This window comes from Vespa velutina, chromosome 22, assembly GCF_912470025.1.
Source record: "Vespa velutina chromosome 22, iVesVel2.1, whole genome shotgun sequence".
In the NCBI taxonomy this organism is placed as follows: domain Eukaryota; kingdom Metazoa; phylum Arthropoda; class Insecta; order Hymenoptera; family Vespidae; genus Vespa; species Vespa velutina.
This window is the reverse complement of record NC_062209.1, coordinates 2,498,181-2,524,553: the sequence shown is the minus strand read 5'-3', so window position 1 is coordinate 2,524,553 and position 26,373 is coordinate 2,498,181. Positions and strand designations below refer to the sequence as shown.

At 28.3% G+C, this 26,373-nt stretch overlaps 1 long non-coding RNA gene across 2 annotated transcripts; it reads right to left on the bottom strand.

Annotated features, from left to right (window-relative positions):
* Positions 1-10,246: 10,246 nt before the first annotated feature.
* Positions 10,247-20,546, bottom strand: LOC124956478. 2 transcript variants are annotated; one of them, XR_007103257.1, is made up of 3 exons: positions 20,296-20,546; positions 18,735-18,818; positions 10,247-10,522 (listed from the first exon to the last, which is right to left on the bottom strand). It is a non-coding gene; the product is annotated as an uncharacterized LOC124956478 (long non-coding RNA). The 2 variants fall into 2 exon arrangements; XR_007103256.1 differs by lacking the exon at positions 20,296-20,546 and adding an exon at positions 19,243-19,464.
* Positions 20,547-26,373: the final 5,827 nt, after the last annotated feature.

Sequence of the window (26,373 nt, the reverse complement as noted above, 5' to 3'; positions counted from 1 at the left end):
TGAATATGAATAATGATGATCATTCGCAACTATACGTTTGTAATACCCTCTATAAAACGATTAACTAGAAATAATATTTTCGACCAAATTGTTGGTTTTTCCGAACGTCCCTGGAAGACCTCCGTAATCGTCGAAACGTTACGTCGCGCATACTTATGATCCTAATTAAAAAGTCAAAACTAACGAACGAATAAATAAAATAAAATAAAATAAAATAAAATAAAATAAAATAAACAAATGGAAAAAAGAATAAGACGAAAGAAAGGCTGGCTTTCTAACGCACGCTAACGGTCTAAGTTCCCAGAAAGTCGCGCGCTAAGGGTCCACTTTTTCAGATTTAATATTACAACAAACAAACAAATAAACAAATGAACGAACGAACGAACGATAAAGAAAGAAAGAAAAAAAAAAAAAGAGAACGTTCTCACGAGCTCCATATCCATTTTTCTTAAACTCTGTGGCTGTGAAGAAGAACCGATTCTATTCTCTATCTATTTATCTATCTATCTACCTCTCTCTCTCTCTCTCTCTCTCTCTCTATCTCTCCTATTTGTCGTTTAAACAAACTTTATAAAAATACAAACTCGCAAGTTTATTCTTTATACGGTTGTAACGACATACAATGTGTATATATTCGTCCCGTTGAAAGAAAATTTTTCACGTTTTAAATATTTAAAATATTTTGTCAGTGATATCGTACAAGTAAAACTTTCTTTACGACGACAATCACAGATCCGGAGGGGGAGGAGGAAAGGATATTTCTTTTTTTTTTTTTTTCTTTTTTTTTTTTAAATCAAAAGGGCTTGTAACTTGTAAAACGAAAAAAAAGTTGTCGTAAATTGTAAGACCGCGTTAAATTTTTCATCGATCGCGAAATGATGCAACGAACGACTATACGTTCCATCAAGAAAGAAAGAAAGAAGAAAAAAAAAAAACCAGAATAATCGGGACGAATATATATGTTACAAACCAATGTATCAGCCTTTCGAAACGGACCTACTTTTTTATATGCCAAACAATCAGCTAAATAAGCCATCTTTACGCTTTATCTCTCCTCTCTCTCTCTCTCTTCTCTCTCTCTCTCTATATATATACATTCCCTTTTTTCTCGAATCTCCACGAATATCGAGTATCGAATTTTCAATTTATCAACTCTCAATTTAATTTTCTTTTCGTGTCAAAAAAAAAAAAAAAGAAAAGAAAAAAATAAAAAACAAAAAAATAAAAAAAAAATAAAAAAAAAATTGCAAACAAAAAGAAGAACAAAAAATGAAAGAACAAGAAAGTATATAAGATTCACGTATTGTGAACTTATATTACATTTTATAAGTGTACCATATAATATTATCTATAAGTTGTAACTTGACAAATATTAACCCGTTCGAAGATGAATTAAAGATTAATTTTTTTGGTGAAGGGTAAAGACAAAAAAAAAAAAAAAAGAAACTACCAATGCAAACGTGTTAAGTGTGTTATGGTCTTACAGGAGAATTAATTCCTATCGATAATTTATACGTACATACATGAACGAAGAACTATAAGAATCATTTAATTATGATACGTAAACGAAAAGATGATACGTGAATGAATGAATGAATGAACAAATAAATGGAATCGAGAATTATTGACAAACGTAAAAGAAAAAAGAAAAAAAAAAGAAAAAAGAGAGAGAAAGAAAAACAAAAAACAAAAAGAGACAGAAAAAAAAATACAGATAATCATATTTCATAAGAGAGATCGAGAGAATTTTTTTCTTTTCTTTTAAGTATCGCCGCATTTTGCGTTATTTCGTCCTTGATGTCGTCAATTACGATGATAAATATGACTAAAAGAAGAAAACAAAATATATATATATATATATATATATATATATATATATATATATATACGCATACACACACGTACGTATACAAAATGACTTAACACTTAAAATATCTCGAAAACAGATGCATTTTCATTAAATAAAAAAATTCGAAGCAAAAGTTGACGAACAAATCAGGATTATTCTTTTTTCGATTTGGATGTACGCTTTCAAGATCAAGTCAATGTTAATTTAATTTCTTTTCTTTTTCTTTTTTTTTTTTTTTTTTTTTTTTTTTTTATAATGGAAACAAATAATCCTTTTCAATGGGATCATTTCATTTTATGAAGGGGAGAGGGGAAGGGGGATAGCAAGCAACTTTTTGTTTTGAAACTTACTTTTCAAAAATGCTTCGTTTTTGAAATATTTAGGTGTTTCGATAAAAAAAAAAAAAAAAAAACAAAAAAAAAAACAAAAAAAAACGAACAAACAAAAAACATCCTCTATGTACACATATATATATATATATATACATATGTATATATATATATATATAAAATAAATATGTATGAAAGTGATGCGCGAGAGGAAATTAACGTTCGACTTCGGAGCTCTTCCAAGCCGCTCGATCGCCGAGACTGTTCGTTCGAAAGGGGATCCGTTCATTCATTTTAAGGGATAGAAAATATAAAAACGCAAAAAAAAGAAACAAAAAAAAAAAGAAAGAAAGAAAGAAAGAAAGAAAAAAATGGCGGAAGGGTAAGAAATAAAAATGGATTGAAGATATAACTTAAACATGTACATGTATGACGTTAAGCATCGAGATCGGTGTGTTATATTTTAATGTATTATGTATAAAAAAAAAAAAAAAAAAAAAAAAAAAAGGAAAGAAAAGAAAAAAGAAAGATAATGAAGACGACGAAGTATGAAATGAAAAGGACAAACACAAATCATTATTATTAATCCATTCGTGTGTGTGTGTATATATATATATATATATATATACACATGTATACACACACACACACACACAAATTTATGTATTTATAATCGTTTTAAGTACACGATACATACGAATACGCAACATACGACATATTACATATACACAATGGATGGATGGATGGATGAATGAAAGAAAGGGAAAAGAAAAAGAAGAAAAAAGAAGAAAAACGAAGAAGAAGAAGAAGAAGAAGAATAGTAATGCAAATTTATGCTTGTTCCATGCATTCTTTCCTACTCATCTCTCTCGTTCTTCACACATACATACGTACATAAACAAACATACCCCCATATATACATACATAAATCCTATTTACTTATCGAACTCAAATTCTATTTATATTACATACTTAATTAACTCGAAACTGACGTTACACGTCTTCTTTTTTTTTCTTTCTTGTTTTTTTTTTCTTTTTTTTCTTCGTCGGAATTGACGAAACGACTTTTTAAAGTCTCGAGTCGAGTCGAGTTGCGGACTTGTTTTTTAAGGGTTGTCGTGTCAGCCCCGTTCATTATTTATACACCTTATATATAGAATCCTCGATACGAATGAGAACGAATGAATATTCGTGTTGTGTGTTGAAATTAAAAAAAAAAAAAAAAAGAAAAGAAAAAATAAATAAATAAAAAAAAAATAATAAATATGAAAATGAAAATAAAAATAAAAGGAAAAAAAAAAAAAGAAAAAAAAAGAAAGAAAAAGAAAATAATTTCAAAATTGATACGAAAGATAAATAACAAATGGAGAATTCCATCCGCTTGCAAATAAGATCGAGGATTCGAGTTTATATGTGCGAAGAGAAAGCTTCTTTTTCCCGTATATTAAAGGAAATAAAGAAGAGGGAAAGGAAAAGAAAAAAAGGACGATGAAAGGGGAAAAAAAAAAAAGAAAGAAGAAGAAGAAGAAATAAAAAAATAAAAAAGTTAAATTAAATAAATTAAATAAATTAAATAAAGAGGGATACGAGGAAACAATTGATATTTATAGATTATAAGAATCTCTCTTTTTGGAATTTCTTTGTAGATCGTTAGTGCGCTGTGTCGTGTTTGATCTGGTTGTAGGAAATAGGAAAGCCTATTTTTGCATTGTGTCATTAAAAAAAGGCAAATAAAGAAAAGATAAAGGATAAAAGAAAAGAAAAGAAAAGAAAAGAAAAAAAAAAAGAGGAAAGAACATACAAATCGGTATTTAAATGCCAATTTTCAATGTATCGAGCTGTGATGTGTAAACTCTCGTGAGAAAAAAAGAAGTAAAAGGGGAAAGCAAAAACAAAAATAAAAAAAAAAAAAGAAAACAGAAAAAGCTCCGAACGATATTTCATGAAACGAGAAAAACTTATGTGGAACGTATATGTATGTATGTGTTTCGTATGTATGTATGTATGTATGTATGTATCTATGTATGTATGTATATATGTATGTATGTATGTATGTATGTATGTATGTACGTACGTATGTATGTATGTATATATGTATGTGTGTATGAAACTTTGGCAAATCGATCCGAGATCTATAATCGATTCGCAAAAAAGAAAAAAAAAAAAAAGAAAACAAAAAAAAAAAGAAAAGAAAGAAAATATCGTTCTTACATCGAAAACAGCGAGCATCGTTCTGAACGCAACCGATTTTGTCGATTTCTTTCGATTAATTATTAATTCAATGAGCATTTAATTATTTAATTATTATATTATTAATCATGAATATTATTTCATTTTTATTTCGCTTCGATTTTTCAATTAACGAATCCAATGACGTCCTGAAATCAGGATTACGTATGAATATTGTAAAATTATTTAAACATTTTTTTCGAACGAAAATATATATATATATATATATATATATATATATATGTATATATATATGTATGTATAAATTTAAACATTCCATGTAAATAAGACGATCATAACGAAGGCAGAAAAGAAAAAAAAAAAATCGAAGAAGTAAGAAAAAAAAAAAAAAAAAGAAAAAGAATCATATATTTCCAATGATTTCGTCGAAATTCATCGATAAAATAGAAATCGTCATTTACTTACGACTGCGCTCGGAACGAATTAAATACAGAATACATCAGGCAAGTGTTGTATAATAAAACTAATCTAGAGGGAGTTGTGAAAGCATTTATGTTAGGCGGCACATTTAAATTCGCATCGTGTCTGTAGCGTAAGTTAAAATAAATAAATAAATAAATAAATAAATAAATAAATAAATAAATAAAAAAAAAGAAAAAATAAAAAAATAAATAAATAAATAAATGGCGAGAGTTTGAGTATTGGAGTGTGAGAGATTAAAAGAGAAGGGTGGGAAAGAAAAAGAGGAGAAGAGAAAAGGACAAAAAAAAAATAAATAAATAAAAAAGAACAAGAAAGATAAGATAAGAAAAGGAAAGAAAAGAAAAGATAATAAGTAAATGGTCCAGTGAGAATTTCAATTTCAGTCCGTAGATATTAGATAGCGATTACGAGATCACGACGTATAATATTCTTTCGAACACGTTTTCACTATAACGAGCATTTTATCCGAGAGAGAGAGAGAGAGAGAGAGAGAGAGAGAGAGAGAGAGAGAGAGAGAATAAACACAAATAAATAAAGAAATAAATAAAAAGAAAACGAGTAAACAATGAAAACATAAAAAAAAAAAAAAAGAGTAAATAGCCTTTGTCTAAACTTCATGGTTGATTAAAATCGAGTAAAATACTGAAAGGATTTTGAGAAATATTCGAAAGTTTATTCGATTGAGACAATGGAACGCTTCGATATTAACTTTATTGGTACGAACATTTTTAAATTAATATATATATATATATAAGATACATAGATACATTTAATATTTTAGAGAAAAATGAATACACACGTATACATATATATATATATATATATATATATATATATATATATATATATATATATATATATACATATACATGATCTTATACACATCAGTGATAGACTGATAAACGTACGATATAAAAATTATCTAATGACTTGTCAACATTTTTGTCAGTCCTTTTGTCAAACTCTTTTCTTTTACTTATTTTTTTTTTTTTTTTATTTATTTATTTTATTTCTTTCTTTTTTTTTTTTCCATTGCAGCATACAAAAAAATTACACGATAACCGATCCGTATGTATGTACGTATGTATATGTATGTATGTATGTATGTATGTATGTATGTATGTATCTTCTACTTGAGTTGACGAAAGATCATCCTTCATATCTATTTTCCTTCATCAGCCAATTTCACGATTATACTCTTTGCACTTCTAACGGACCGTAGCCAAGAAGAATGAGAAATGAACGCGAATGATCAACAGATTTGCATAAAACCAACGAATACGCATCATCCTTCACGAATGTACGTACACGTTGTTCTTTACTCTGTCCCCCCCTTTGCGCTTCATTATCGACACACATACGTGCGCACACACATACACACACACACACATATATATCATATATACAAAAACACAGACACAGAGATAAAAAATACAAATATAAAAATAAAAATACGTCTACTTCATTCTCGTTTGTTAGACGAGCAAAGAATTGTTAACAAAAAAAAAAAAAAAAGTATAAGAAGAAAGAGAAAAAAAAAAAAATAAAAATAAAAATACGAAGACACCAGGAGAGAGACAATACCCCCTGTATGCACGAGTATAGCGTAAAAATAAATATAGTTAGAGATATATACATATATATATATATATATTTTTTTTTCTCTTCATGTATTCGTTTCATGGGAGAAAAATTTAATTCTCGTCGTTTTTTTTTTTTTTTTTTTTTTTTAATACTTTTTTTTTCTTCTTATATACTATGTATCGTAGTATCGTAAAATCATTACTCTACTTTTTGATTTCCTTCTTTTAATCATATTTCTTTTTCTTTCATTTTCCTCTCTCTCTCTCTCTCTCTCTCTCCCTCTCTCTCTCTCTCTCACACACACACATACACACATACACACACATATATATACACACACACACAAACTCTGTCTCTCTCGTCGGAAATAGAAAAACGTAATTTTCAAATATGTCGTCTCTAAGGCCGTCTCTAATGGGCTGACAATATTCATAAACGAATATACATATATATATACATATATATAGAAAGGGGAAAAAAAAAAAAAAGAAAAAGAAAGAAAAAGGAAAACGCGAGGAGGAAAAAAAATAGAAAATATGTCCATTCGTCAAAAATACATATACATATACGTATACCTATCACGAATCGTAAGGGAATAAAAATAGAAGATTTAATGCAAAAAAGAAAAGGAAAAAAAAAAAAAAAGAAAATAATTAAACGCCGTACGAGTACACTGTGTAATAGTATTATTTTGTAAGCAGTCAATAATATATATATATATATATACATATATATATATATATATATATATATGCACACACATACACATACACACATATATATATTATTATTATTAAAAGTAATTAATGAAATAAGTAAATGGGGGAAAAGAGAAATGTTTACTTTGTTGTACCGTCGTCTTATCAAAAATAATACCTAAAAAGGAAGGAATAGTAAAGAAAAAAAAAGAAGGACAAAATAAAAAAAATAATTCGGATATAAAATTCGTGTATTCGTTTCGTAAGTCCGTCTCGTCTCGAGGTTACCTATTACCTCTATTGTTAAATATTATACATACTATGCGATATTTGCATAGAAGGCTAATAACGAGCATAAAACTTAATAAAGAAGAAAAAAAAAAAAAAAAAAAAGAAAAAAAAATTAATTAATTAAGGTGTGTACATTTTAATTTTTATGAATATAATAAAAGTATAATTCAATGTTCTCTCTGCATGAATATTTCAATCTCCGATCTGACCAGATCCGCATTTATCATAAATCGCATTAGGCTCAAGTTAAGACCTTACATTTTTTCGTTCTCTCTCTCTCTCTCTCTCTCTCTCTCTCTCTCTCTCTCTCTCTCTCTTTCTCTCTAAGATCATATTTTAAAATCTTACCCCCTATGACGAACAACAATATAAGTTTTTTTTTCTTCTTTTTAATTCAAATTTGGACCGATTCACTTTTATTTATTTTTTGTTGTCTTGTTAAATTCCAACACATACGTATACCATATACATACACACACACACACACACACTCACGTAGCACTTGTTTTGTACTATTTTTATTTCATTGAAATAAGTTATCATGAAATAATGTCGACTTTTATTTTTGATAGTCTTAAAAAGTAACGAAAAAAAAAAGAAAGAAAAATAAAAGAATGCGTATGAATTTGAATTAATCGAAATAGATTTATTCCTTTAAGATCCACACGTCAGATGTCATAATAATTGTTGCGTTTAAAGCCTTCAAATGTATAAATGCGATCCTGGATCTGACGAATTAAACATAAAGAGAAGAAATAAAAACAATAAATAAATAAATGAATAAATAAATAAAATCGTTTCACATCTCCCCGAACTTTTTTTTTCTTTTTTTTTTTTTTTTTTTTTTTCATTTTTCTCCCATATTTTTTCTTTTTTTTTTTTCGTTTCATTCATTTTCTATATGAGTCACTTTCTTCATCTAACTCTAAGATAAAATCGTCTTCGATCATTGACACGTGATATCTTTCAAACCTCGATGATATTAATGACCCTTTTTATCGGGAAAATGAATCTTTGAACAGAATTCCCTTTGGAACAATTCTCAAGGAGGATTCTCGAGAAAGAGAGAGAAAAAAAGGAGAGAGAGAAAGAGAAAGAAAGTGGCATAGAAATTAAAATGAATAATATATATATAAAAAAAAAAAAAAAAGAAAGAAAGAAAGAAAAAAAAAATAAACTTTTGTCACTTCCGCCGATCGTAGATCGGTACAGCTGACAAATGGATGCATAATAACTGGAAGGGAAATAAAAAAAGAAAAATCAAACTGGAAGATAAAATAAGCACGTGTATGTGTGTGTGTGTGTGTGTGTGCGTGTAAGTATGAATAATAGTGTGTCTTGTAACTATATATATATATATATATATGAGAATATTCATCTCTAATACAGACACGACATTTCCATAGTGATATACATATATGTAGGTATACGATGATTATGCCTCGTCCAATTTAAATATAATAGAGGGATGACTCCTGCGGGAATATGTCGGCGATACTAACCGAAGGATTTTTCAAGGTCCTTATTGTCCTCGAAAACGCGAGACCAAGAGCAAAATGAAAGGAAAAAAGAAAAAAGAAAAGAGAAATAAATAGAAAGAGAGTGAGAGTAAGAGGTAAGACAACTCAAGTGTGTTCTTTTCTCTCTCTCTCTCTCTCTCTCTCTCTCTCTCTCTCTCTCTCTCTCTCTCTCTTTCATTTTCACACACGTATCTATTCACTCCTCCTTTAACCCAGAGATCGAACATTCGCAGAGATCTTCAAAAGCTCTTCTCGTTCAAGTACTATATATATATATATATATATATCATCATAGCAAATTAAATGTCTAATGTCTTCTTTCTCGATGTACACGTCCCCCTTCCCCTTTCCCACTTCCCCGATCGCATGCATTTATTATATTTGAAGTTGACGACTCCTTTTACGTGTCTACGATCGTAAACGTTATTTGTATATCACGTTTGGAAAGTTATTTGTCATCGGCAATGACATTGAACGGACGTAGTATTATCCACGTATCTTTTTGTTAAAAACACTTTTTGACCCTTGAAAACGTAACGCATGCTCTCTTTTTTTTTTCCTTTTTTTTTTTTTTTTTTTTTTTTTTTTTTTTTTTTTTTTTTTATTTTTTGAACTTCTTCATCATACGCTCACACTTGATGCATAGAACGACGTGAAATATTCATTCATACCGGGTGATTATAAAAGAACGACTCAAAAATTGGATCGTTTTACGAAGTACAGTTAAAATTTGATTGATTAATTCCGAGCTTCCGTGAGACGAGATCGAAGCGACGATTATCAAATGATAATAAAGTATAATATTCGCCTTGGGGATAGCTTTTTTTTTTTTTTAAATTTTGTCTCGTCAAACAAAGTCTCAAGTAATAAAAAAGGAAACAAAACAGTTCCTTAATTTAATGCGACATTAAGTTTTTTAAGATCTTTACGAAGTAAAATGAATCTGTTATTGATAAAAGTTATCAATGATATCGCCGAGATATATTTGAAAAAGATTTTTGACGAATTGTACGATCGAAGAAAAATTTTCTTTATTTCGGTAATAAAAAATTTCATTCGCATTCGATCGATCATTGTTTTATCATTTCTCCAAATAATTGAAATATTTTACATTAGAATTCTTATTTCGTTCGTGTTCTTTTGATTTCCCAAAAAAATTCCATTGAGTTTTAAATATGCGTACATATTTAGATTGATTATAATAATCGTAGACATGTATATATTTGTTCTACTTTTTTTTTTACTATTATTACTATTATTATTATTATTATTATTATTATTATTATTATTAATCGATTCCAATCTCTGAGAAATTATACTTTAGATGAACCATGGCGAACCTCGAAAAAGCTGCATGACATGGAGCACCAAAAGCAAAAGCAACAGCATGTGCTGCTTCTTCTCGTACGACACGGGATCAGTGAACTTATCCATGGCCAGCACCGATCGTTGTTCTCGTCAGGCTCTGCATTCGTAAATGATAAATACTGGGATATATACTGGGTGTTCCGAAATTGGCGCACCGTCCACGCGCGCAAGGCGAAGGTCCATCTCGTCTTCTCTCTTCTCACGATAAATCTTTTGAAACGATAAATATTAAAGTGACCGCCGTTCGTAGATTGTTGCTGATTCATCGGTAATGTAGTTTTACCTCGATACTTAAAAAAAAAAAAAAAAGGAAGGAAAAAAGATAAAAGAAAAAAGGAAAAAAAAAAAGCGAAGAAAGTTCTCTCTCTGTCAATTTTTTAAAATAAATTCTTAAACATCATCGAACTTTAATAATTTATGCTCGTAATATTAATGATATTATCTTGGCAAAATAATGTGCGAGTGAATAGAAAGAGAAAAAAAAAAAAAAAAGAAAAAAGAGAGAAAGGAACAAAATTTTTAATTTTATTATTTGTCTATGCGAAAGAACGCGCGCGTGTATATCTACATCATTTCTTATGAGCATACATTATTTTAGAAACATTTCAGATTGAATGTCGAACTAGAAAATGATTAAAAAAAAAAAAAAAAAAAAAAGCTGGAAGAAAGAAAGAAAGAAAGAAAGAAAAAATAATCCAACGAAGATAAAATTATTCTATTGCATTCCTACATAGCGTGTCTATATATCTTCAAATGCGTGCCATTCGAATGTATTTATGCTGGTGAGGACATAAAGCGTCTTATCTTTCATTTTGGTGAGGACGAGCCGCGAATCGTTCCTCCGGCATGCCTTTCTCGCACTTTATCCCTCTTTTTGCATCAATATAAGAAATGCCAACGCTAAACTTTTCCCAGCTCGACGAGATCTTATGAGGGTTTAGTTTATGGGAGGGGAAAAAAAAAAAAAGGGAAAAAAGAAAAAAACAAAAGGGCACAAAAACAAGAATCGAAAATACGACCGATAATGCGCTTCTACAATGTATGCACATTTGATTAATTTCTTTGATAATGATTAAACCTTTTTTTTTCTTTTTCTTTAACAATGACAAGATTTTGAATGACGAAACTGTGAATAACCATTGTATATATTTGTCGTTTTATATATATATATATATATATATATATAAGAAGGCTAATGTTTGTTTTTTTTCTTTTTATCAAATTAACAAAACTACAAACTAAATGACAATTAAATATAAATAAAGTAAGATAAAATAATTAAGTATTATATTATTATAATAATTATATAATATAATACTTTAGCATTCATATTATAATACCGTATTATAATTTATTATAATATGAAGAGAGTTATTAGTTATATAATATACTAATTATATAATAATAATAATTATTATTATTATTATTATTATGCATAATAATGAATAACTACGATAAAGTAAAAAAGTAAGTTATCTTAATCGTATCATAAAAGATGAAACGTTTGATAGGTTTTTTTTTTCTTCTTCTTTTTTTTTCTGTTTCGAAAAAAGATCTTAACTAAGCATAAAGAAAGTTCCATTTAAACGCGTGCGCGTGTGCGAGAGAGAAAGAGAGAGAGAGAGAGAGAGAATTTCGCGATAGAAAAAAAAAAATAAATAAAAAATAATGACAAACCGCAAAAGCACCTTGACATTTGTCTCTATTCGAGGTCCCACGAGTGAAATCCAAAAGCAGGAAAATTTAACGATTGAGCGTTCTTGTCGGTTGTTAAGTTTATATAGTATGTAGATTATTTTACATACATACATACATACATACATACATATATACATACATACATATAAGCATATACGGGGGAAAAACTTAAGGACTCGAAACGCGTTTTGATTTTCGATTATCTTCCTCCGTGTACGATGACTGTCACAAAGAAATGATACAGTGTGAATAATATATCTATTCCATTAACTAATCCACACATTTTGGATGGAGAAAAAACAAAAAGTTACAACATCAATCCTAGGATATATTTGTTACGCATACGTGAATTGAAATTATTACAACACATTTTTTTTCTTCCTATCAGTTAATTAATTCAACAATAAAATGCAACAGCCTTTCATCATAACGATTAATTATTATATGAAATTATAATTCGACAGTTTGATCGTACGTCAAAATTCAAAATCTTTAATCGTACAATCTTATTAAATTCATTTCCGTAAAAATAAATGAATCAAATTAAATTCTAAGATCTAATCTTGCATAAGCAAATTAAATCATCATTTCTAAATCTATCATGGTATTAATATTCTATAATGAAAATTAGAAACGATAAGGCAAAGTCAAAATTAATGCATCAAATAATACTCACTTAATCTTTCGAAGTGTCGAATCAAAATTACTTTTTTTTTTCTTTCTTCTTTTTGTTAATTCATATTCTTTATCCATATATATATATATTTTTTTTTTGTTATAACTCTTGATTATTTACTTTTGTATCACATATAGGTTTTATATGATCAAGAATTTTTAAGATAATAAATTTGAATTTTTTTGGATTTGATTGGAAAAAATGAGAGAGACTAAGAGATCTACATATCAAATGATTCTAAAAACGATCAAGGTTTACGGACACGTTGACGTTCCGAAAAAGTACCACGAGAAGAAGAGTTCGCATAGTGAATCCTCTCTTTCTCTCTCTCTCTCTCTCGCGAAGGGATTCGTTCGAGCGACCTTGTTGTATCTGGGAAATCGTTTGAATAATTCAACGTTAATACAGAAATCGTCTACGGCATATTGAATTTTTTTTTCTTTTTCTTTTTCTTCTTTGCATAGAGAAACGGTAGCCTGGTCTTACGACCTTTAATCATACGAAACTATCATCCAGAAGAAGAAAAAAAAAAAAAAAAAAAAAAAAAAAAAAAAAAAAAAGGAAAGAAACAAATCATATTAATACGATACCATCGATAAATAAAATTTTATTTTCAAACAGATACGAAATTAAAACCCAATTATATTTATGTTATATCAGATACAAATTATACAAATTTTTTTCCTTGCGATGATTAAATAAAAAAAAAAAAAAAAAAAAAGAAAAAAAAAGATCGCAGTGAAAGATTAAAGTGCAATTTCGATCTGACAAGTGTAATCGTTAATTCGTTAATCGATTGGAATGATTTAAAAAAAAAGAAAAAGAAAAAAGAATATAAAGGAAGAAGATAACAAATAATTTTTCTCAGAATGAAATGATTCCTCGAAAAGTGCATTAACATTTGATGAGGAAACATCAAAGAAATTCATTCACCTTTCGAAGAAATTTATTTACCGAAAAGTGTCTTTATGTTTAAATTTTATTACAAAAATTACGTACAACTAGTATATACTTATTATTATTATTATTATTATTATTATTATTATTATTATTATTATTAAAATTACTTAGAAAGAGATAAAGCTTGTCGACGAACGGTTTAAAGTTTCACACGTTTCCTGACGCACAAGAGAGATTGTAAGAGAGAAAAAAAAGAAAGAGCTTTCTTATCAATGATACTTTGAAATGTGAATTCCAAACACGATATACCTATACACATACATATCTACATATAATATTTCAATTAGCTTGTGTTACGAGAATGTAACTGATCAAAGTGAAAAGTTTAAATATTTACAAATGAATTGACTTCGGACGCGATTACTATATATATATATATTTTTTTTTATTTCGGGAAAAAAAATTATGAATATTAACGAGAAACGTTGTCGAGAGAAAATTGTTCGAAGAAAAATAAAGAATATATATATATATATATATCGACAGAATATATGATGATCCATGATGGACCATGGACCTAACGAAATCATGAATTTCATTTTATATGGAATAATATAACATATTCCAACGATTAATGATAATATTAAATATTTTCCGAAGAGCAAACAAGTCCGAGTATGATTTAAAATAGAATAACAGTAAATTGTTATGCATGAAAATCGAAAGAATACGAAGAACCTTGATATTACATTTAACCGTGAGAGAGAGAGAGAGAGAGAGAGAGAGAGGGAGAGAAAGAGAAAAAAAAAAAAAAAGAAAAAAGAGATAAATAAAAGGAAGGGATGATACAAAAAATTAAACGTAACTCACGCTACATTTGCCATAAAACAATTGCAATAAATCTGACGAAGCGCATCGAGCCGTCGTCATCGCGTTGTTAAAAATTGCGTCAACTACGATCTAAGAAAGTGAGATTTCGATATCGCGGCGATCGTCCGTGTAATAATATTCTTCACACTCGATCACCTTCGCTGATTCACGATTACAGAAGTTTACTTCGTGACGTAATCTAATTATCCAAAATTAGAAACGATGACATAGATAGACCCAAGTCTTTTTTTTCCGCAATGATCGATAAATATTTTACATATTTTTATTTTACAGGAAGCATTTATTATATAAAAGAATTTAAAAAAAAAAAAACGAAAAAAAAAAGAAAAAAAAAACACGAAAGAAAAAGATTAGATGGAAATTAATACGATTTGGAAATATAATTTTTCTATAGATTTCCTTTTATAACGTAGACATAATATTATTATATTTATTATTTCATTATGTATTCCTAATGTTACGATGTTGTATTACGTAAATTAAATATAATCATTTAATTATCTATTAATATTATAATTAAATTTAAATATATTTATCAAATAAAAAATTAATATTTTAAATATAAATCGATTGTCAATAATATTTCATATAAAATAATTGAAAAAAAAAAAAGAAAAAGAAAAAAAAGAAAGAAACCAAAAAAAAAAAGAGAAAATAATATTCATATTCATATATCGACATTATGGATATCATCAATTATTAAAAATACAAGGAACAAGAGAATGATAAATAGAAATGAACGAGTGTATGTGTTTTAATCAAATATTCACATGTCTCAGATAGATGGAATAACAGGAACAGCCTTAGTCGTTGTCAGCAAAAGTGACAGGAGGCACGTGCCTTACGTGCGATCAAAGTTGTACAGGAGGAGACAAGAACGCGTACGCGGAAACGCGACTGTTCGCGATGCCGCACAGTATAATTCCGGCCTTTCGAATTCTGAACATTATAGATCGCACGCACGTAGATTAGAGATCGCGGGATTCATCCGTGTAACGATTAATAGTCATCGAAGAGAACGTTTACGCCTAGAATAAAAAATTTCTTTTACTTTTACACAGCGTGAGATCCCTCCTTCAATCTGATTAGAAAAGATTCCACTTTTCTATTTCTCTTATTATTATTATTATTTTCACAGTTTTTCTTCTATTTTTATTCTCTTTTTCTTCTTTTCTTTTTTTTCTTTTTTTACCTTTCGTGATTGTTTTTTTTTTTTTTTTCAATAATAAATACATAGGACAAAGATTCAAAAAAGAAAAATTTACGAAATAACTTATATACTTTGATTTTGTTTTTTTGAATAATTATTAAAACATATAACGTCCTATTACTAATAATTAATGAATTAATATGGAAATATTAATTTTTTTTTTTTAACAGAATATACATTCATTATAATACATAACAATGAATTCTCACTTTACGAAAGAAAGATCGGGACGAATTAATTCGCAATGGCAAAAATTCTAATCGATTGAAACGAATCAAGGATTAGAAAGGAAACGGAGCTTTTGTCAAGAAATAAATATAAACTTTTGTATTGCTAAATTTTGTTGACCGTTTTAAAATAAATATTATCAATCTAAAAAAAAAAAAAAAAAAAAAAAGAAAAAAAATACAAAAGAAAAGCTTAACAAATCATCGATAAACATTAACACTTTTTCACTCAAACTCTATCTAAAAGAAATATTATCTAATATCTAATTTATATTAGTATTATATACCTACAGCTGTAATAAGTATAACTTATATACGACAAGCATTAATCTTCAATGAAAAATTTATTAAGAAGGTCTATCTATTAATTTTTCTTTTCTTTTTTTCATTAATAATAAATAATATTATATATATATATATATGTGTGTGTGTGTGTGTGATTTTTAATAAAATAAATATCTGATAATGCATATACACATTATAACTCTATAATTATAATATTGAATAGTGTTATATGAATAGTTAGAAACGTATGTCTTCTCTATAAGAAAAAAATAAAAATAAAAATAAAAAAAAAATTAATCCTACAAAACGAATCGAATTATGTATATTTTAAGAAATATAAATTAATTTATTTTAAATATTATATAACGTCGATTATTCTCGATCATTGCTCTCGTTATAATTCCCACTAACATTCTTCTCTAGTCAACCTTCGAAGGATACACTCGTAATCAGGAAATACAATTGAAGTTCTCTTCGCACGTCCTTGGGTATAATTATATGGAGGACCTCCTCCTCCTCCTCCTCCTCCTCCTCCTCCTCCTCCTCCTCCTCTTCCTCCTCCTCCCTCCCACTTCAACATACATATATATAGACATTATTTATTACAAAAGAACGTAGTATTCCAAAGCGTATATCAACAAACAAGGACCATAGTCCTTCTACTACATTCGTCAACATAAAATGATCGAAACTTCATAGTATGAGTATCTTGAAAGATAATTTCGAGGCTGCTGTGCATCGAACGATGCATCATTAAATCGAGGATTCACTTATGCCATGTGTATATACATATGTACATATATATATATATATATGTATGTATGTATGTATGTATATATGTATGTACGTACGAGAACAATTTTACGACGTAATATAAAATGTTAAATGACATTAATAATATATCTCTTAAAATATTATCAATTATATGTATTTATTAATGAAATAATAGAAAATATTTTTTCAAATAGTATATATTATTTTCAATCGTCGATTGTGTATATCACGTGTATTCGATATCGATAAGATAAATAATTTTTATTAAAAAATAAATCAATTTTAAAGTGACGCACCCAGTATATCGGAAGTTATAATATTAAGGCTGTTCACCCTTTGTGACCTCAGAGAGAGAGAGAGAGAGAGAGAGAGAGAAAGAGAGAGAGAGAGAACAGGAGGTGCGGAAAAAAATGAACTAAATACGCGTTAAACGTACCCTTCTCTCGAATCATCGTATCGATGTGTATGTTTATCGTTTAGGTGCTTACGTTTTACTTCTAATACCGTCAATCATCCACTTGAATTGAAGAATTAAACTAACGATAAAACAACAAATATAATGTACGATAAACATTTATAATTTCTATATATATATATATATATAGAGAGAGAGAGAGAGAAAGAGAGAAATTTTATGAATAAACGTTGATGCATCTTTTTATACTCTTTCACTTATATTTACGTTAAAAAAATGATTTCAATTCTTCATCCTTTACTTATCTTGTTATACTACACTTTAATTGTCAAAGTTGAAGATAAGATTTGACATTTAAAATTGAAACTTAATTATGATCATGTCACACACACACAGATTATATTATATTCGCATATATATATAATTTATTGTAAAATGAATTATACATATTATACATAATATTATTAAATAGTTATAAATATTAATTAAAAAATATTATATTGGATATATATGATGAGTGTACTTTTACAAATATAATGTATATATGTGACTTGCGTATTCAATATGTAATATATTAAAATTACTATCTAATCTTTTATATATTAATTGAGAAATGTAATTCAAATTTCAACAAAAAAAAAAAAAAAATTTGCTTATATAAACTGTATATAAAAAATTGTAGAAGAATGTACTTACATGATAATTGTTATCAAATGTATCCAAGTCGACAAATTAATTGAATATGATGAATAATAATCAAATAAAATTCAAGAATATTATTAATATAGAATAAATTTAAACTTACTTATCTATAGAAAATCTTATCTATAGAGAGATAATATTTAAATGTCTTCATTGTACTTAATATATAAATGATATATATTTAAATATTGAAAATTAATATGCATATAATATTAATGAAATGCGAACAGGTCTGAACACATCTGAATAATTGCTTATACGAACGAGAACTGTTACGTAACGCGTTAGTAAGGATGAAAAGAAAACATTTTAGTATAACAAAGGCGACCTCTCGATTGTCCTTTGATTATATACTTTAGCCGTACTTCCTAAATTCTCCGAATAGTTATATAAATCAAGCGTAAACAAAGCATTGAACGTACATACATCATATATAAGTGTAACGAAATGTATATAACGTTTATAACCTTCCTTTTTGTTATGATTCTTAGCAGTAAGTAATAGACCGTCGACGAAGATGGTCTATCCTCGATCAATGAGGTAAATTTTAAAACTGTTCTCTTATTTCTTTATTAAAGGCTACACACGCTTTATATGTATATATATATATATATATATATATACTTAAAAATAAATAGACTTACGTGTACGTGAAGAAAGGTTTTCATTAAATATCATTTCTATAGCTTACTGCATAATTTTCTTTGAATAAGGACTTCTTCAAAAATCTGAAACATATTAGATCGATATTAATAAAATAAGAAATTAATTTCATCGTATATATACGCAGGACATATGGAAATGCGTATATATATATATATATATATATATATATGTGTGTGTGTGTGTGTACATATATGAAAATCATATATAAGACAAAATACAAATTAATGCGATTAATTGACGAAAGATTATTAATTAGAGCGTCTTTGATAGATAAGAAAATTATCGATATTTGCAAAAATATAATGAGAAAATTCGAAATAGGAAATATCATAAAGGGAAGCCAAGACGCCGCATTATATTTTCGTTGATATTTTTCGAACGAGACGGATTCCACGATTTCTGAAGATTCACTCGTAAAAATTACTTTTTCGCCGATCGATTGATATATAAAAGAAGGATATACATTAGAAATAATATACTAATTACCTGTAATTAACGGGACGACGAAACTTTGTTGCAATCGGTATCACGGAAAAAGTCAAAATGGCAGAATCAACATTATTAACATCAAGTGGTCCCTTTACGCATGCGCAATTACGTCACATGTATAAAATGGCAACCTCCACGAATTTAATAATTTTTCGATCTATTTTATACGAAAATATCGAAAGATTAAAAATATGATCTACCAATTTAAAAACTATTTAAACGAATATTTTTCAAATTCAAACGATGAAAATTAATCATTATAATTCGATAACTATTGAGATAATGCTCGAAAGCATGAATAAAAAATTGTAAAGAAATATATATCCATACGCTCGCATAATATTATTTTTCACGCGATTATTTATTTTATTTTGAAGAGACGTTATCACGACGTCTTTTAGCAATATCGATTTGAAATTATTTATTTGCGAATCGATTGATATATTGAAAGATCCTTTACGTTAAAAAATATATGCTAATTATACTTTGTAATTAACGTGACGAGGAAAAGCTTCATTAGGATCTTTAACAAGGATCTTAACCAACAAAAGAAAAAAAAAAAAAAAAGAGCGTTGATTGGTTGCATCGAAAAATTAGGGGCCGCTCATTGGACACGCGTGTATAATGCGTCACTTTACATATATCACATGACCATACATATATATGTATACACATCAACACGAATAAATTTATTAATTTTTATTGACGATTATAATATAATATTTCATATAAAATCTAAAAGGCAAAGTGAAGTTTCATTAGAAGTATCATTAGAATCGATAACGTGAAATTAAATTTTTAATAGAAATTAGATTTTTTTTTATTTGTTAATTGAAATTATCTGTTCTTATACGTGAATACATTAACACATACGTAGCTATTCTTTTTAGGTTATATGTGTATATATGCTATAATATCAGAATTATCAAGCAATATATATCAGAATTTTCAAGCATGTAATTTACAGATATATATATATATATATATGTGTGTGTGTGTGTGTGTGTGTGTGTGTATATACAAAGTAAGTATTATGAATACGCGAATTACGTCGTGAAGAGATGGTTCATAGAGGAATTTCCATAACTTGTGTCGACAGCTGCAATTGCAGATACTGGCATACGTATATATACTATATACACTATATACACTATATACACTATATATATATATATATGCATAAACCATTTATCCAATTGTAACAGATTTCCTGTTCGCAAGACGCGTAACTGGGTAAAAGAACGAGCAACGAACTAGATTTCTGAATACGATAGAAAACTTCTCGTAGCATGCTACTTTGGTTTATCTAGACGAACTTCTGTTTTCTCTCTCTCTCCATCTCTCTCTCTCTCTCTATCTCTCTCTCTCTCTATCTCTATCTCTCTCTCTCCGTCTCTTTCTCTCAAAGCAACGTTTCCATTAGAAAAATCGTTTAATCGGCATTCAAGGTCATAGACGGAGATCACGTCAGACACACATCATGGAAAAGTACAAAAAAAAAACGAGAAAAGAAAAAAAAAACATTTGTACAATAATTTTTCAATCGAAACAAATTTGTCAATATTAAAAATTAATAAAGGTTTAATAATCTATTTTCATTGATAATTAATTATGATCTATTGTTTTTCCTTTTCTTTTTCTTTTTCTTTTTCTGTCTATTTTGTTGTTTTCGTTATATATAACATTAATCGATATCATTGGTATCGATAAAAAAAAAAAAAATAAATTATTACAAATGAGAGAATAATATTTATAATTTTTATAAATATAAGAAATGAAATTTGAAATCGATCTGATTGGAATAAAAAATTTCAAAAGTTGAGAATTAAATGTTAGAAAAGAAATTAGTGTGTACGATCGTGTGTATCTTGTGTGACGTGACAAAAAAAAAAAAGGAAAAAAAAAGAAAAAAAAAACAGAAAGAAAAAAAAGAAAAAGAAGAAAAGAGAAAAAGAAGAAGAAAGAAAAAAAACTTCTTTATATATCGTGGAATCGTCAATAAAATCATTCTAATTGATCACGTTGATCGTTAATACTCACGGTTGATTCCAATGTACGTTATTTCCGTAAAACATGGAATATTATTATCGTGGTAGATGACTCTTGATGATTCGTAGAAATGGATCAATCTTTAAAGAGAATTAAATACGTATTGCTTACGTGGAAGGAACAGTGCGATCTTTCATCGTGCAAAACAGGTTCTCAAGTGATTCTCGTTAACGATAGAAACACAGACAGAGACAGAAAAGAGAGAGAGAGAGAGAGAGAGAGAGAGAGAGAGAGAGAGAGAGAAATGCTTCATTAACAGGAATCGTATTTCTCTCTCTCTCTCTCTAACTCTCTCGTATTCTATAATGACTATGTTAGAAATTTCATTGACGATTGAATCGATCCAATAGCTTTGAAGCGTATTTCATTTCATGATAAATATTACAAATAAACGTTCGTTTTATCCATATCATATAGAAATCAATTATTTTTATTATCGTTTCAAAGAAGTTGTAATAATAAACATACATACATACATACGCATATATATATATATATATATATATATATATATATATATATATATATATATATATATATATATAAAGGACATTAGCAAAATCGAGATCGAAAGATCAAGTAAAAGACAAGTTGAAATTCTTTCGATCGAAATATTATGATCTCGAATGGTCACGATATCTTTCATGTTCACGATATGAAGATTTATTGTTCTGTTAACCACGAAAAATCAAGAAAAAGAAAAGCATGGGAATGGAAAGAGATAAAAGGGAATGATCTTTTAACGATCATTCACGAGACGTGAAACTATCTTGACTCATGGATCGAAATGCTTAGTAGGATCGAAAAAGAAAGGACGGAAGAACCGGTTAGAGTCCGATATACTATAACTTCCGAGGCATGGCTCGGGTCATCTACTAGGAATCGTACGACAGTGAGTCATTCATAAACGCCGTTACGATGAGTTGGTTCCTGTCGAGTCTCTCTGCTGAACAAGATCCCTCACTCTTTACCGCTCTCCTCTCTATTACTTACTCACTCATTCTCTCACTCTCTCTCTCTCTCTCTCTCTCTCTCTCTGTCTCTTTCTCTTTCTCTCTCCTCTTTCTTTCTTTATTTGCAACTTTCGTATTTTATATGCATATTTAATTTCGTATTATGTATTTACTTCCTTCTTTTCCTTTTTCTGCCAATTTTTGTTTTTTTTTTTTTTTGTTCTTTTTTTCTTTCTTTTATTTTTCGAAACGGAGAAAGAGGGAGAGATTTTCATTTTCATATATTTCTTTCTCTTTTGCGTGTTCTTTATCTCTTTTTTATTTTTTTTTTTTTTTTTTTTATTTTGTTTTGTTTTATTAATTCTTTAGTATATCCAAATCATCTCGTTTCTTAACTATATTAATAATTATATCTTAAGGAACACTTTTTTTTTTTTTATATATATATATATACCTTTTTCATACACCTTTATATCCCTTATTTTATTCCATTACTTTATCGTCTATAGTTATACCAATATTACGTCTATTTTATTTTTTCTTTTATTTTTTTTTATATTTCCTTATGTATGCTAAATTTTATCATGATCAGACATGAAAAATTTCTTTTTATTCCAATCATTATATACCATATTAATCTAAATAAAATAATAATAATAATAATTATAATAATAATTATTATTATTATTATTATTATTATTATAACGTCAGAGTAAATCGAGAAATTTGATTGATATATTTTATAAGTAAATTGTTATTTCCTTTTAATATATAATTATTCGAGAAGGATAGACTGATTCTTCCTTATCATTTAATTTATCATATATTATTAACGTTGTACATAAGACGAGGATATATTTTTTATCCTAATAATTATTCTTTAGAGATCGGATTCGATTTTATCAAATGGGAACCTTAAACTAGCCTTGACCAACCCTTTCCAGATGATAAAGAAAAAAGAAAGAGAGAGAAAGGTAAAGATGAGTTAGCAGGTTCGAAAAAGCGATTAGAAACGAACATAAGATATGTTGACAAAAGCAAAAGCAGAAAGCAGTCATGATTTTGAGGTGCGGCGTGCTGGCTGATCGTCTCGAAATCCCAAACGTGGATCTTTTTTTCTCCCCTACCCCCCTCCCCCCTTCTCTCCTCCCCCATCTTCTCTCGCTCCTGCCCCGCCCCGCCACTCCTCTCCCCATCTCTGTATCTTTCTCTTTTTATCTTATGTTACATTCGATGCTTTTTCTTCTGAAATATTAGAAGGAAATAACTATCAATGATGAAGCCAGTAAACATCCTGATTACTTTCGCGTAGTAAGTTGCAACATATATATAATATAAATATATATATATATGTGTGTGTGTGTGTGTGTCTATATATATTTATATGTATACATATATGCAAGTATGTATGTATATATGTACGTATACTTCCGATTCGTCAGCTATCGAATTTAACGCAATTTCCTTTCGTTGAAGAACTCACGATAACGTTTTGTCTTAACAATGTCGAACGTGTAAAATGATTTTATGAAAAGAAAGATTGTTAACAACTGTGAAGAAATATTATTTAATACGAATTATATCGTATCAATAATTCTTACACATCATTGAAGATTTATTATTACATTTAAGAAATGGAATTCATACTGATACGATTTTACGTCATATTAAGAATCATAAGTCTAACGATACCGATTCCAATATTTTATCCATCATTGTCTGTCCATTTGTACGATTATCAGACTACACACGACATCACGACAAATCCATGCGCGAATCAGTTTGATTTGTTCGATCAAATGAGTCAATGAGTGATGTTTCGCTAAATAGAGAACAAAAGAATCGAATAAGACAAATATTATTCTACATTGCATATGTAATGCATTATCGTACTTTTTATACAAGCTGGATCGATTTCAAATAAAGAGACTTGAATATTTTAATTTGCTTATTATTGCTGTAGAGATAAGCAGACAATCGTATTTATTATTATCGTCGTCGTCGTCGTGAAAAATTGTAGTTTCGTAAAAAAAACAAGAAAAAAAAAAAGAAAGAAAATAGTTTATCATAGAAAGCATCTCTTTTTTTTTTTTAATTAAATCTCATTTATCGTCAATAAACGATACAAAATATATGGAAATTGTTTCCGTCGATATATATCACCTTGTATATATCCCATAACGATTCTATGAAAAATACCATTGATTCTCGATGAATGGATATATAGCGAGTTTATCATATTACTCGTTTCATCGTGATAAAGTTTTCAATCATTCTATGAATTTATTTTAACTTTAACTCATATTACAAAGAAGGTTTATACTTGTCGATAGAGAGCACGAGGAGGAGCAACATTTTATGATTCAAATCAATTTATATATCGGAAATTGGACGAAAGTCGGAATGATTCTTTTTCAAGTGAAAATCAATTGACTTGAAATAAGGAAAAATTTATTCTTTTTCTTTTTTATCAAAGAAAATAATTGTTATGACTTTTTTCTCTCTCCGCTTTTTTTCTTCTTCTGTGAAAATCTTAAAATCTAAATTTGTACAACAAAGATATTTTTAAAATATAGAAAGAAAAAGAGAGAGAGAGAGAGAGAGAGAGAGAGAAGAGAAGAAAGAGGGAGAGAAGTTGCCCTTAGATAGGTCGAAGTCTGGGTTTGGCCAAATTTAAATAGGAATTCGACCACATGGCTGAATTAATGCAAATGCATTCTCCACGTCGGACGATCGTATCTTCGCGGATCAGATGGGACTCTCAGAAAATCTCTCGAAGAATCACTCTTTTCCTTTCGTACGTCGGCCGGAGGAAAGTAAAAAGTAAAAAAAAAGAAGAAGTAAAATAAAGAAAAAAAGAAAGGGGGAAAAAAAAAGAAAAGAAAAGAAAAAAAAAATAAATAATCACGAGTATAATTTTATATTTAATGTAAATAATATCGTCGTTCTCACTTATTTACCAGATTCTATTGATTTTCTTTCATTTCCTTCATCATTCACCTTCGATATGATCTATATTAGCATTGATCCATGTATTCGTCGTAGCTCCTACATTTTTTTCCATTCTATCCCTTTTCTCTCTTTTTCTCGTTCTTTTCTTTTTTTTTTTTTTTTTTTGATTTTTCTATATATTTTCATTCTCTCTTCTTTTTTTTTTTCCTTCTCGAAGACTTAATTCCTTTGCCTTAGAAGTTTTCTGTAACTTACTATAAGACTTCCTTTCCTTTTTCAAAAGGTTTCTTTTTATTTTCTTTTATATATATATATATATCAGACGAAATGTCGGAATTAAAAGAACAGAATCAAAAATGGCGCGACTTTCTTAGTCATACACGTTCATTGTCCTGTGGTTTGATGATTCGTAATTTCGCGTATAATGTTCACATGCGTACGATTCTCTCTTTCTCTCTCTCTTCCTCTCTCTCTCTCTCTCTCTCTCTCTGTTTATCTCTCTCTCTCACCCTATTCGCGTTCCCTTTATCTTATGAACTTCTCAAAACATAAATGACCGACCTTTAAACACGTGTCATTTGAACAAGGAAAACGTCGTAAAAGATGAAAGAGAAAGAGGAAAAGAGAGAGACAGAGAGAGAGAGGGGGGGAGGGGGGAGAGAGAGACTTATTATTTATTCTCTTTTCGTTTATATTCGGACTTTTACATAAATATTTAACGAGGAAGTCTTTTATCGGATTCAATAAATTCATTCTCATTTGCAGATAATAAATATGACGATGATAATGATGATGTTGAAGATGATGATGATAATGATACTTGATGATAATGAAACAAGTCCAAGTTGTTTCTTCATTGTCTTCTATCATGGTTCTATCAAGGATTCATCGAGTTTGTAAATAAATCTTTTACAAGATCGTTTTATCATAAGCATAAGGTACGTTTATTAATTAAAACACGAGGGATAGAAATAAGTATAATAATGTAATAAAAGAGAAAAAGAAATATCGAAAGAAAAAGAAAAGAAGAAAAAAAGAAAAAAAGAAAAAAAGGGGAAAAGAAAAGAACGAACGGGTTAGTCACTCGAAGTTCATCTGCATTCAAAATTCGTCCACCGAACTCGATCCTAGGTAATGAAGCAAACAGTATAAACGCTTTTGGTCGGCCTCGCAA